The following is a 10561-nucleotide window of genomic DNA, read 5'->3' on the forward strand; positions in this document are numbered from 1 at the left end:
AATGTACAACAACTGTGTTAGTAGGGTACTGACCCCAGTTGGAAAGACAGAATGGTTTAGGAATAAGACTGACTAAGACAGGGGAGTGTGCTGACACCTCTTTTGTATATTATGATCATGGACGAAATTGTAAAGAAAAGAAAGGAAAGAGGAAAATCATATAAAAATGAGCTGCAGCAACACCTTAAGTAGTAGAAAGGTGGAACCCTTCCATATATTTTCCAGAGACCCACCATCCCATCCCGCCCCTAGAAGTATTCTTACTTGTGTACGCATATTCAGTCCTCAGCCCAAGGGCTGGTTGGATCTTCAATAGATCCACCATTAGCTGTCAGACGGCCTAGGCATCACTGAAGAGGCGTACTAGGGAAATTAAGAGTGAAGTAGTTTCCCATTGCTTTCCTCACTGAGCCAGAAGTTGCTATTACATATCAGCCTGCCAAGCCCACTGACATCCATGCACCAACTGACCTTATGAGCAACATTCTCACACCATTCCTAGCAGGGACTAGATGCATAAGGAATGGCATTACTAGCATCACTCATACTTCACTCACTTTTATACTGTCAAAACCAAGGATACAACTGAAACAGATCAATGAAATCTAAATCAGTTTAATGTCTCCATTTGCTCTGTTCCTATTGACTGCCCAAGTTTCATGCTGTGTTCGCTGCCCAAGTTTTGCACTGTCTCCAATAGAGATCACATCATGTCCAGGTACCAGGGCTGCCATATTTGGTAAAGTAAGGGAACCATCAATTTGTAAATTATCGTTGCATGCACTGGATGAGACTGCTCTTCCCACTGGTTGTCACTAGCGTAAACAAATTCAGACCAATGGCTTCGTCACTAGCTGCACCTACCCTATCCAGACCAATGATGGTGTCACGCGGAATACTGGAGACCTGTGGGCTTCTTAGAGACTATAACCCTAGACCCCCTTTGCTTGCCCATAGTCACAAGAGTCTTGTCACTAGCCAGACCTAAGAAATCCAGACCAATGGTTTTGTCACTAGCCAGACCTAACCGATCCAGCCCAATGGTCTTATCACTCCCTGGACCTAATCAACCAAGCCCACAGGTCTTGTTACTCCGCAAACATAACAATCCAGACGTTCACAAGCCTGCTAATTGTAATGTGATATTGCCCGTGCCACGCCAAGTGGGATCTCTAACTTCACCAGCTGGGACGGAAGTTTCACCTAAAGTTTAGAAACATCAAAACAAAATGTTACCTACAGCAGAAATGAATTATCAGCTGAAAGCTATGTGTAAAGCAAGTTAACATTATATATACAGTAATACCACAAGCTAAGCAACTGATTAGTTGGCATGATCATTATACACAGTTTGCACATTAATTATTTGGTGATTACAGCTACTACTCCCGTTAATATTAATAAACCTACAGAACAGTGTAAAAATATGATGACAAAGTTAATATCTCTTAAGCAGCTTGAAATTATTTTGTACACTTACACAAAACCTGAGCAAACTCTTGTACGGAAGAGCAAGTGTCAAACTTTGCATACTCAAAACTATGCTGTGGTCTTTCATTTTAAAAAGTTAAGGTTATGTAGCACATACCTATCTACGAAATGTCACTGTAATATTTGTCCCAAATGGAACATAGTAATTCCTTTTACACAAATGAAGTGAAAAATCTACGTTAAATTAAGAAATGCCGTCGTTACTAGAGAAATATCTAAACAAATATGTATACGTAGTTACGGCCTGTAGACAGAAATCCCTTAAGTTGTATTCCGCTGCTCATGCCGTCTTTTGTTTCTTGCTTAAGGTCCAGGGCTAGCACCGACGAATGGGAGTGCAATGTCTGTGAATTCTCATTGTCTTTGTCCATATGACTAGCGCAAGCTGTTCAAACAGCATGATCCCTCGACCAATAAATATATCATTTAATGAATTAGTTAGGCCACAAAACGAATGAGCAACATGAAGAAAATGACCCCTAATTAATGCAAAAAACCTCGGTGAGCAAAGACATCACACATGAAAGTGTTAGACAAACCAAACACATACGGAAGCGCTGCGACGAAGCAGAAAAAAAAGTTGTAAGGTAGTAAAGTATGTATCTGTATAATTCTCTGCAAGTAAAATATTTCGTACTATTTCTTAATTTACCACAGATTTTCGACTTTATTGGTGTAAAAGCAATTATGTTCCATTTGAGACAAATATTACAGCGAAATTTCGTAAATAGGTATGCGCTACATAACCAAAATTTTAAAATAACAATTTACTCTTTAAAATAAATTTGTCTTGCACACCTGCCCCTAATACCTTGCGTAGTTCTATTAAAATGATAGTAAAGTGAAAAGTAGCGCATTCAGGACACTCTGAAGAACGTAATAATTTAAACATGATCTTAAAGCAATAAAGTGCACAATTTATTGACAACGAAGAGATATACCTCTTGTATTAACTATGCAGAAAATTTCAACAACCTAGCCTACTCCGTCCTTTCAAATCATGCTTGTACTTGAGAAGATAAAAATGCTCAGCCGATCACAATGTTTACGTACTTAACACAAATCTGTAGAGACAACAGGCCTATAAATACAACCGTCATTAATTCGGAATCATTACCACTTCAAGTATTACAATATTCTTTACTAGTGACCAGAATCTATTGTGATGAACTGACATACAATTACATGCCATATATAACTATCCCATGGCCACTGGCTACCTTTTACATATTAATTTAACCCCCTTGTGCGCAAAAGCCTCATATGAAGTCCCAAAATTATGTTTCGTTTAGTGCGCCGTTTATTTAATAATGTTATGAATTTGTGGAAAATTATGACTCTGTTCTTCACTTTAGACCTCATGTGAGGTGTGATATTAGTTACAACTATATCTATGAGATGAGAGCACTTCCTTGCAGCTGCGTTGTAGGCAGTTGTGGCGCTCTTCTTGTTTGTGTTTCATATGGAGTCTGAATTATTGAAATTGATACATCCTTTACATTTATATGCAACTGATAAGTAAAAATGTTTAATATAGCAGAAAAGCATGCGCTTTCCAATGGTATTAGTGTTTTTATTGTACACGCAACTTATTACCATTATTTTGTGTAATAATATAGGGGCCTCATATGAGGTCTAAATGTACGAGAGGTTATGGTTCACAGTCATAACCTCAATTAGAACTACACCATATTGTAGTGTTTTGGTGGAATTTTTTTTTTAATGCAAACCAAGACAGACTGCTGATGTTTCATGGCACATTTGTCATATATTCTCATTTCTATGCATTAGCTGCCTCTGTGGATACGTGGTAGAGTGTCTGCCTCCGGATCCCAAGATAGCGGGTTCAAACCCAGCAGAGGTAGTCAGATTTTTGAAGGGCGGAAAAAAGTCCATTCGACACTCCATATCGTACAATGTCGGCACGTAAAAGATCTCTGGTGATACATTTGGTATTTACCCGACAAAATTAATTACATCTCAGCCATAGACGCCCAAGAGAGATCCGGTTTACTCTGTCTGCCATCTAGCGGACCTAGAGTAAAACGGAACGTCGAAATTGACGAGCAGACAGCCTGATGGCGTCAAATCGAAATGTCTGCAAACGGTAGCTGAGGCCATACGATTATTATTATTATTTCTAAGCATTTAGAAGAAAATGGATCAAGAACCAGGGCCGTCTGTAGAAAATGCAGTCTTCACAACGAATGTCACAATATACTCTGGCCCTGTCAGTAATACCCGACAATATGACATACAATCGCTTTTGCGAGATACGGAAGTATTTGCACTTCATTGACAAAACATTCCAGCAGACATCAATGATCGGCTTATACGTTTACGTCCTATGATTGACCATTTCAAGCACATCATTAGATGTTCTTCCCAGCCAGAAGAATTCTCATTAGTCGATGAGATGGTCCCAAAGCCAATCAAACCTGAAACAATGTACGAAGAGCAAACCCTAAAAATGGGGCTTCAAAATTTAGGTCTTAACCGCTTCCTCAGGATACATCCGTAGCTTTGAGATCTATCAAGGAAAAGTGCAAAATGGTGAAGGTCATTCTGAATTTGGAGCAGTTGGTGATGATGTTCTTAGGCTGCGTGAAGACATGAAGTTCAAAAGCTTATGGCTGTTTACGTCGATTAATCTTCTCTAGAAACTTCCTGAAGGTGGCATTTATGCTCCCAGGACTATCACAGCTCAGGCTTTGTGGTGCTGATCTCAAGCTGCGGTCTGTGAAAACCATGAAGAAGGAACCGAGAGGGTTGTATTCTGTTACGTCGCAGCCCAACATCACAATAACCTGCTGGCATGGTAATTATTTTTTACACGTAGCATCTACATTTGCTGGAGCAGAACCTGTAGGTGTTGCTAAGAGATGGTGTCAAAAACAGTGCGCAATCATTGAAATTCCACGACCATATTCCATCAGCATTTACAATTCCCACACGGGTAGCATACATCTAATGGACTCGCTCGTAGGTCTTTATCGGCACACCATAATGCACAAAAGGGAATACTCCAGAGTATTCCATTATCCACTGAATGCGACCATTGTAAACTGTTGGATCATCAGGAGAATGAACCCAGATTGTGAGAAGCTGTATGTGTTAGAATTCAAGTCCTCAGTAACTACTTCTCTCATTTACATGGAAAGCAATCATCAACCCAAGAAAGAAAGACTTGCTTCACAGACGCCACCAGCAACCAAAAAATGGTTGAAAGTGAAGGCTACCGATAAGCTGAGAAAGGATAGAAGTGCCACCTTTACAGTTGTTCAAGGAAAACCAGGTACGTCTGCCTTCGCTGCCAATATGCCCTTTGTCCACAGTGTTTTGAGGTATTCCAGAGCAGGAAATAACAGCCACTCCTTAATGCAAAATTTAGTTTGGTAAAACGTGTGTGTAAAATTAACATCCAGCGCACAGTATCTCCCAAGAAAATTATTCCTCAATTCAGTTGTGTTGTGTGTGGACTACCTTCATGCACATAGGCCTCATATGAGGTCCGTGGAATTTTCAAAGAAAATTAACTATTATTTCTTTTTTCTTTAGTGTGATTGTATTTTGTAATCTTCCAATGAATAAAAAATCAAGACAATATTTTTTTTCACTTCAAACTGAAAATGTGTGCATGAGAGGGTTAATTACATGCAATCTATGAGACTGTGATTCAGTAGTTAATAGAAAACAGATTTACTGTGGCTAAAATTAATAATGACAAAACACAGTCACGAAAATGACATGAATATAAAATTAATAGAACAGATGATGCAAGTGTGATCTGAGCCTAATATATGTAACCCAAATACAGACCACCATGAATATGACAGATATAAATGTTTTAGTGATTTGGGAAATTCCGGCAGTAGCTTGCACTCATCCCACTTAGGCTAATTACGAAGATAGGATTCATAACAAACAGCGGCCTATTTTTTAAGGGGTAACTGAACATGGTTGAAAAAATGTTTAACTATAAGTGAAACAGAACTGTGTGTACCAAATATGGTGTTTGTTTACTGCTCTGAATTAATCTCACATACTATGTTCTTTCTGTCTCTAAACACAATATGTTTTTGTTCTTTTCAAACATCTATGTCAATCAAAATTGTATGCACTTCCTCTCAAAATACAGGCCTATGCAATTTGTCAAAAATGAAGTCAATACACGTCATGATATATTTAATTTGGCAGAAGAATAATGCTGTAATTCTGGATATTATGAACTTGGATTTTCTTAGCACTTCGTGATTTTTTAATCTGCATATCTGAATTTTTCATTAACTATTCAAAGTGACATGTTGTTGTTTGAGTCATCAGTCTATAGACTGGTTTGATGCAGCTTTCATGCCACCCTATCATGTGCTAACCTTTTCATTTCTACGTAACTACGTAACCAAAAAAAGAACTCTTCCAGAAATATCTACAATGAAAGATAATCTTTGAATGCATATTACACTCCTTACCACACAACACGACAGCACCATTTATCAGTACAACAGAAAAAGAAAAATTGTATACCTCAATAATTATGACCTTTTGAATTAATTTTCAATAACTGTAAGTGATTCATTTCTTTTCTCAAATTAAATTAACACAGGCCTACTTCAAAATCACAAACTAATCCACTGAAGTGGAGAAGAAAGCAGGTACTTTAAATACTAGAAAGAAAAAAATCTAAATTTATGAATGACTCACTTTCAAATTATCCAGATCAGCAGAAGCGAAGACCCTGCTTAATGGTTGGGCTACGAACAATCATTCCTTCTCTAACCCCCTTCCCGTCCCTAAAATATAAAAAGAAATATCTTTCCTGAAATGGAATAGAAATGAACAAATTTCCAAAGAATGTTATTGCATCTATGAATGAAAACAACACATTAAGAAATTTGTGTTCATAATAGTAAGTCAGCAAATTGCACTACTTTCTGATTTTAAAATGTTTATAAAAATAACACTTCGGACAAATCCGATGGCTCGTCAACAACAACAACAACAAATCCCATGCATCAATGGAAATGTGTCAATGAATATCATCAATTAAAATGTGTCAATGGAAACCAAACTAGCACACAAACTTGTAAGCAAGAACATCTCTCAACCAGCAACATTACAGGACTGCTATCGTCTCCAAATTCTAAACATTGATAGCCCTTATCAATTTAATCAAGTCAATCATGAAGCAAATTTAGCATTTTAAAGCACGTTTAGCCAAATGAAACTGAACCTCAAACTAAAAGGGTTAGCAAACTATTTCAACAAAACTGAGTACTATAACCTATCATGACAGATTCCAACTGCCCATCGGTACAAAGATAACATTACATAAACGTCATAAAACGGTTCTACGATTAAAACACTTATTGTTTACAATTTATAGAAGTTAAAAGAATGCCTTTATTGAATAACATGTCATTAAGATTATCCACACCCTGTACTTGTCTTCCAGCGAAGTACTGCACACTGTTCTCCTCACTCCGACACTGAAATCAACAAACCATTCACCGGAAACAATATTATTGCTTTCTAATTAGGTTCACTGATGCAGTGTATATTTGGACAGCAAAATACGCCAAAATCCGTGTCTCCCAAACGCCGATCACAACGGCTTACGAACAATTCCCATGTTCCCGCGCGGTATGTGCACTTCACTACCGCTAATGCACGAGGCAGTCACAAACAAAAATGGCGACTTCCGTATTTGGTACTGAGAAACTGAAGTAATGAAAGCGATAAAATTGTTTGATGTTCTTGTCACAATTATAACTCGAACAATCCATTTAATGTACGGCGTAACACGAACACTACAAACCCTTCACCTTCTACGCCTTCAAAGTTTTGGCACCGTAAATCGGAACGTATTCCTCTAGCGATTTACAGCGCATGCGTTCCAATAAACTTGAGACTATCTGTCATGACTAAGATATGACAGTACCTGCGATAGAAATATATAATAGTAATTTCGATACCAATACCGCTAAATTGCATTAACCAAGAATAAGTTAACCCAACCTTTGAATTTTCGAAAATAATAACAAGATGGCGACAGCTCTGCACCTCCTGGATGAACAAAACATAACGTGATTGGCTGTCTATAATTCCCTCTGCCAATTACATTACAGCTAAGCAAAGAATAATGTGACGCATAATGATGTCATGAATACACGTGTGCAGTCTGTGCAATGACTTTTCAATATTGCGGAGTGAGAGTAAATAATCTGTCGAAATCAGTCGAATATTAGGGACATGGCTTTGAAATGAACGTGGCTTCAGTGAAAATTTCGGATTTGATGGCTGTAGTATCTTGCCAGATTTAACCCTATTCGTGCGGCGTGTACGGTTAACGCTAGAGATCGATCTACGCATTATTGATAAAAGCAACTGGGCCACAACTGTAATTGCTTCCAGTTATGAAATAACCCATGCCCTAACACTTAAGTTATGTTATTTCTGCTTCTCCTACCCAGGAATCTCCTTTGTTTCAGTATTATCGTTGAGCGGCATTCTGACATTTGCGTTTCGCCTTTGAAGAAGAGTTCTTACGTTTTCAAGATTTTATAGCAGTATCCTGTGTAACTGAAAGGATGAATTTGATTATATGTTTGTTGTTTAACGGGACTAAACTTTTAGGTCATCGACAACCAGCATGCGTTTTTTAATACATGATAAACTGAACTAACGTCGTAGTTTGAAAGCCCAGAATGCGCGGTCTTCATTCTTGGTCTTGCAAATGCCGCTCCACTTCAAAAAGGATATAGACTTTTATTTATGTATTTATTTATTTATTTATTTATTTATTCATTTATTTGTGACAAAAGGCCCCATGAGCCTCTGGCTCGTGATAGGGACAGTACAGTACGTATGTTTTTTTGACATGTTAGCCCTGCAACACACATAAATGCATTCATGAGCGATATGCTTATGCAAGTATACATGAGTATATGTACATGTAATTTGTTGAACATGTGCTTACGCAGGTAGAACTGAAGGTGCACCAAGTGCAAGTCGGCTATGCAGTTCGATAACGTAGCTGTCGGCTTGTGTTCAGGTGATAGTGAGTTTGAAACCCACAGTTGGCAGCTGCACAGATGGTTTCCTATGTTCATACCAACCATGTGCTGCGACTGTACCTTAAATAAGGCTACAGTCGCTTCCTTCCCAATCCTAGCCCTGTCCTATCCCATAGTTGCCCTTAACACCTGTCTATGTTGGTGCGACATTAAACAAAATACACTCATGTTCATAAAAGAACAACTTGAAAGACTAGAGATAGGTAGAATGTTCTGATGAAATGATTACCATTTGAACCATGTCAGCCCTCAGGTTCAGGGTCCACATCAATATCTCGTTGCACCACCACCGACTGGTAAAATGTGCCTGCAGCTCTCGTTGTTGCTTTAAACCAAATGTAATGGATCAGTGTGACTTGAGCAGACTTGCAGGATGCCTCGCAAGCAAATGAGTAAAATGAGTAAGTTTGAAAGTTTGAAAGAGGGTGCATTATTGCCATAAGAGAACTTGATGCATTCATCCGGGAAATTTCTGCTCCTGTGGGACGAAGTGTGTCGGCAGTGCAACGTGTGTGTACAGAATAGTTCACAAAAGGCCTTAGAATAAGACAAGATGGGTCTGGTCGCACTCCCCCAGACCCCCACCCCCCCCGAGAATATTGACACCTCATCCGAATGGCATTGCAGGACAGATTTGTGTTCTCCTTGGCTCCAGCGCAACAGTGGAACATTGTAACACATCGTACACTATCAGGAGTGACAGTCCGTCGCCATTTATTACGGTCTGGGTTACCAGCACATCGTCCACTTCTCCGCCTACCTTTCACTAATGTGCATAAACATGCTAGACTGCAATGGTGTATGGAACGATGTCTATGGGGACAGGAATAGCAGCAGATAGTGTTTTCGAACGAATCCAGGTTCTGCTTGTTTGAAAATGATGGCCGCATTTTTATTCGCCGCAGACAGGGGGAGAGGCATCACATTTACTGAATTTGCACAAGACATACAGCACCAGCTCAAGGCCTTATGTTGTGGGATGCTATTGTGTACAACCACAAATCACAGTTGGTGTGTGTCCAGGGCACTGTGACCAGTTTGACCTATATGAAGGACATCCTGTGACCCCTAGCCATACCCTTTCTGTACGACACCCCAGACGCCATATTTCAGCAGGGCAATGCGCGACCACATGTTGCTGCACGATCATGTGCTTTCTTCTTGTCGCAGGATGTCAGACTATTGTCCTGGCCCGCCCAATCACCGGACTTGTTGCCAATCAAAAATGTGTGGGATATGGTGAAACGACAGGTGCAGCTCTGTGACCCAATGCCAACCACCAAAGATGAACTGTGGAACCAGGTGAAAGCAGCACGGATGGCTATATCCCAAGATGATGTAGATGTTGATTCCCATGGGGAACCTAAAATATTTGTCCTGAATGAGTAAATTTATAATACCAATATAATGGTCCGTTATTGGACATTATAAATTTTCCAGCTAACTCATTCTTGGTTGCCTGCATTTCGCCCTCATGTGCTAAGTTAGGCTCGTCAGTTGGGACTTAGCACACCACCCAAGACACAAGGCTAGTGCATACTGTGGAGGCCACTGCATAGGCTATTTGAAGCCACCAGCAGTGCCAATACACTATGAGAGCTATGTCTCATTTCCAAAAATAGATGCCTGCCTGGCCATCAAATGATGTAGATGTTGATTCCCATGGGGAACCTAAAATATTTGTCCTGAATGAGTAAATTTATAATACCAATATAATGGTCCGTTATTGGACATTGTAAATTTTCCAGCTAACTCATTCTTGGTTGCCTGCGTTTCGCCCTCGTGTGCTAAGTTAGGCTCGTCAGTTGGGACTTGGCACACCACCCAAGACGCAAGGCTAGTGCATACCGTGGAGGCCACTGCATAGGCTATTTGAAACCACCAGCAGTGCCAATACACTATGAGAGCTATGTCTCATTTCCAAAAATAGATGCCTGCCTGGCCATCAAATGATGTAGATGTTGATTCCCATGGGGAACCTAAAATATTTGTCCTGA

At 39.5% G+C, this 10561-nt stretch overlaps 1 protein-coding gene across 4 annotated transcripts in view; it reads right to left on the reverse strand.

The window, feature by feature from the left end:
* Positions 1-7554, reverse strand: part of emb (exportin-1 emb) — a 376112-nt gene extending 368558 nt beyond the window's left edge. For 2 of the 4 annotated variants that reach the window (XM_067153968.2, XM_067153965.2), the window contains exons 1-2: positions 6926-7497; positions 6193-6281 (exon numbers count right to left, since the gene is read on the reverse strand). The gene's annotated coding sequence lies outside the window, so the exon portion shown is untranslated. The other 2 variants (XM_067153967.2, XM_067153969.2) reach the window with 2 other exon arrangements.
* Positions 7555-10561: the final 3007 nt, after the last annotated feature.

This window comes from Anabrus simplex, chromosome 9, assembly GCF_040414725.1.
Source record: "Anabrus simplex isolate iqAnaSimp1 chromosome 9, ASM4041472v1, whole genome shotgun sequence".
Taxonomy (NCBI): domain Eukaryota; kingdom Metazoa; phylum Arthropoda; class Insecta; order Orthoptera; family Tettigoniidae; genus Anabrus; species Anabrus simplex.